General features: G+C 40.9%; 1 protein-coding gene across 1 annotated transcript in view; it reads right to left on the reverse strand.

The window, feature by feature from the left end:
• The window catches only part of NDUFA8 (NADH dehydrogenase (ubiquinone) 1 alpha subcomplex, 8, 19kDa), a gene marked incomplete at its 5' end in the record, with an annotated part of 10,699 nt that overhangs the window by 2,757 nt on the left and 3,284 nt on the right, over positions 1-4,658 (reverse strand). The window lies entirely within an intron of this gene.

Consider the following 4,658-nt stretch of genomic DNA (forward strand, 5'->3'; position numbering starts at 1 on the left):
GGCGGCCGGTACCGCGCAGTCTGGCATCGCGGTGTGCCCACGCAGGTACCCCCGGGGCGATGGGGAGGGACTCACCCCGAGGGGCCTCCGCCCCTGCCGCTGCGAGGAAGGTTTTGAGGAGAAATAAGTGGATTTCTGAGCCAAACCGATTTTTAATCCCCTCACCCGTCCGGGACGGGCAGCTCGCAGCTGCGGCTCCCAGCGCGACTTAAAGCCGAGCTGAGCCGTGTGCTCTGCTCTGTGAAGGCGCAGTTTTGGCAGCGGGAGCACTGCCCTCGGCCCTGCGCCGTCCATCCATCATGGCTATTAACTCTGCGCTTGAACATGTCTTGCAGGGGAAATACACTTTTGCAGATGGTCTCGAATACAAAGATAAAAAATGGCATTACTGTGACGGCTACGACAGAAGATTTTATACAGAAATCTGTTCTGGTCTTAAACCAGCAGGTACTGAATTGCGTTTGCGATCCTAAGAGTCTGGAAGGAATTAAACTAACAACTTTGCTTAAGAAAGATTAATTCAGCTACATGAGTAACATGGAGCAGAAATGCTCTGGCTAATTTCAGGGCCCGACCATATGACGCTGCCAGAAGAACACAGACACCACCTTTCACCAGCGCTGCAGAGCGTGGGCTCTTCTTGAGTGATGACCCGCAGGACAGGGCTTTGTTATCTACAGCTTTCAATAGCCCGATTAACCCTTTTATACGTTTAACCTTCGCTGCATTAGCAGCGTGCTTTTAATAAAGAAAAGTTGACCAAAAGCAATTAATTTACATCCAGAACGTGAACTGAAGTTTGAACACACGTCCCACATAGCTTTTTAGTAGTTATAAAAATAAACATGTGTCCTGACTGTATTTTTGCTAAAGACTTTTATAATGTTATTTGTCTGCAGTCAAAAGGTTAAAAGATTTATAAGGACCAAGCGAGTAAAATATGTAACATAATACATAAAATACTCTTCTTTATACATAGAATATTTTAGCAATGACATGGAGTTGTTCTGCGAGGCCAGGGAGACTCTCCTGGCCCCATTTTGGAGTTTGGGGTCATATTTGTAATGTTAACTCAGTGGGCTGAATCACAGGACCGTGAGCGAGGAAATCCAAGTGATATCTTTTTATCACACACTTTTTTGCGTATGGATTTTTCTATTTTCATTTTCCCCATCTGCAAAATTGGCAAAAGGTTTTAAAAGATTTATTGTAAGGTGACTGCATTGTTTTTATAGCAAATGCCGTGGAGATGTAACATTTGTCAGTTATCTTGTTCAAAGGCACAAATTAAAAAAAAAAAAGCAAAATAAAGCTAACCCTTTGTTGTTTGTTGGGTTTTTTTTTCCTTCAGGCATTTCTCAGCTCACAAACCTGGATCCTCCCAGAAAAATCCCAAAAGGATGTTACGACTGTGGTGATGGATACTATAATCCTGAAACCAGAGTTGTTGTTGACTACAAGCTGCGTTTTCTGAGAAATGCAGGTATGATTAACTTCTGCAAGGTAAACTAAAAGGAGTTTATTTGTCGTATCTTCTAGGATGCATGATTACAGCTAAAACATAAGTCCATGTCTTGGTTCTGTTATCACTGAGCTAAAATATCTCTTACTTATTTATTTTTATCAGCGATTTGTGTATCCCCAGAGTTGCATAAATCATATTTTGTAAAATTACAATGAAGTATTCCCAAGCAGATATTAATAAATATATTTTATTACCCTTTGGTATGTTAATCTCAGGAAAATCTTCAATCTCTTCCATTATAATCTCAAGAAAAGGGGGTGGTTGTAAGGTGTACATCATTGATCCTGAAAGGTAATATACTCGATGTTGAACCAGCAAAGTGGTTAAGCACGTGCTTATTTCTCCCTGCTAGAATACTCCATTTTATTGGAGTGAGTCTTAGGGCTGTGTTTAAATACCTCGCTGAATAGGAGACTTTCTTGTCACCTTGTAGTTCTTTGTTTTGAGTAGTGTCTGGCAAATATTGTATCTTGTGGATGAGTCCCCAGATTAATGCGCCTTAGGGCAAATTAGTCCCATCAAGACAAAGGAGAAACTTTTCAAATTAAAAACACAAGAGAAGATCCCCAAACACTAGGGTAACTCAAAAAATGTAATCTAGCCTGAAACAAACCCTTTGTGTTCTGGCTAGTTAACATTTATGTTTATTACCTTTTTAGTGCAGAGTTTTTTGGTTTTTTTTAATGAAAATTAATTCTTACCAGTCACCCACCCTCATTGCCTTTTTTTTTTTTCAAATGTCCAAATTGCAGGACCTGGTGTTTCTACAAGACAGAACATTTCATTTTCAGTGTGCCACAGTTTAACAGTTTTGTTGCTTGGAAACTCAATTTTTCAGCAAATTTACTATTTGTTGGAAAAAAAAAAATTCCGCTCAGCTCTACTTTCAAGAGCTTTTAGAAGTGTGCACTGTAGTATTGGAAGAGGGAAGTGAAGGGGGGGTTTAAATGAATTGGAGATACCATCTGCTATAAAATATACCCTGTGATACATGGCCTGTTTTATAAACGTTGAATAAAAACTGATCTAGATTATTACAAATGGCATTGATCCAAAATACTGGAATGCAGTGGGCCTACTGATGAGGAAGATAAGCAACATGCTTTCCAAAAACACAGGAACATACACAGATTAGTACAGGAGGGAACGCCTTGGAATTCAATTTATTGTTTTTTAATCTCTTCTTTGAACTCATTGTCCTTTATGACATTTATCTCAAACCCTACAAATTATATCAATCCATATTTGCTAAGCAGAGTGGCGCAGCATGCAGTCCTGCGGAGGCCTTGAAGATGTGCTTTGTGTGGCCATGCCATTGAGAGCCCCATGCACAAAGCTCAAGTTGTTGATGCGGGCGTGAAGAAGGAATGTGTCGTGGAGGCCAGACCCTTCCTCTCAAGAACATGAACACAATTGAAAAACCTGACACTTGCTTAACATCAGAGGAACTCTTACCGCCCCAGGAGGGATTATTCAGGGCACAAGGCCACTGCAGTGAAGAAGAAGAAGAAAAAAAAAAAGACATTTAAAAAACCCCAGCTGTAAGCAGAAGAAACTGAGGAAGAGGCTGGGATGACAGGGAACAGATCCAGAATTACTCCATTATAGGTTGGGCAGGAAGGAGCAGGAAAACCTCCAGGCTTCCAGCCAAGTCTTGAAAGCATCAAAAGCAGATGGTAGGAAGCATTCAGGAAGTTCTTACAACAGCTTGACAGGTTTACCAAAACGACACTGTCTTCCTCAGGTCTGGCAGCAGGCTTGCAGAATGCTCCAGCTCTCACCTTTCACCCTGTTATGAAACAATTTCTGATTGTTTCTCGGCTGTTTGAGAGAGGGCAAGGAAGCATCCAGTCTTGGCCAAGTGCTCGCTCTGACCTGGCAGCATCTAGGTACCATTCCAGAAGAGCCGAAAAACCGACGCCATTTGAAACTACTGAGTTTGCTTCCACCACCTCTTTGTCAAGACGAGTGTGTGTGTGTGTGGAGGACCGCAGAGACTCCTGTAAAATTTGGCAAGCCCTGCGTTTCGCTAGCGTGGAGGTCTGATACTCATTTACTTAAAGAGCTCTTACTGCTAACGCAGTGCAAAGGCCCATCATGAGAACATAATCAGGCCCCGGGAATGAAATGACAGCAGCAGTTTTGCAATACGTTTTTATCTAGCAGAGTTTTCCAAATTCTCATTACAATCTTGCAGTTATTACTCCGTTCCGAAACCTCTGTTTCCTCAGGGATGCTCAAATTTCTCTTGCTTCTCCATGTGCTCTTCAATCTTTTCTTTTTTTTCCAGTATTGCGAAGTACGCAAAATTGGACCCATAAATAAGAATGGGAATGCTCATTTGTAAGAAGATACCTTGTTTATTTTGAATAGATACGAGGATTAGACTCCTGTTTCACTAGGACTATTACTTTTTTTTTTTCTTTCCAGAAATAGGACTCCTGGCACCTTTGTCGCAGTGTTTGGTCCGTAGAAAGATGGGAAGATTTCCCAGCATTTCAGTGAAAAGTAGAGAATTTATGATGTTATGTTTAATGCAAAGCAGGGAAGTACAAGAGGAACAGTGACATTCAGGTTTTAGGACCCCCAAATACCAGAGAAGCCCATAACTTTCAAAGAGAAAATACCATCAAAAACAGAGATTTTGTTCTACTGAGGTGGAAGAGATTATAGCAGATTGCCTGTGTCACCTCTCTTTTGATGAAAAGCAAAGATATTTCTGATGAAAATTGCTCTGCTTCTCTTGTGATTCTCCCAAGAATCAGTTAAATAATATAAAACATGCTTTTGCTCTTTGTCATTTGAGAATGTTTACGCTCCTACTTTTAACTTCTGTCTTCAGGTTTAATTATTATGGATATGGTGCACAGGATAGCTTTTAGACTGCAGTAAATATTAGCTAAAATACATTCATCTCTTCATATAACATCAAGAGCAGGAAGACACAAAGCTTGCCTTTACACTTAAAGCTCAGTCAAACAACTGCATTAAGATGTGTGTTATTGAGAGCAGAATTAGGCCTGGAAAACCAGGACAAGTGTCTTGATAAGATGAGAGTTTTTGGTGGTGCTGCAATCCCAAGGCAGCCAGCAATCACCTTAGGATTTCTGCGAGCCTGAAAGTCTTGTAAAAA

Source organism: Mesitornis unicolor, unplaced genomic scaffold (assembly GCF_000695765.1).
Source record: "Mesitornis unicolor isolate BGI_N332 unplaced genomic scaffold, ASM69576v1 scaffold30249, whole genome shotgun sequence".
NCBI lineage: Eukaryota > Metazoa > Chordata > Aves > Mesitornithiformes > Mesitornithidae > Mesitornis > Mesitornis unicolor.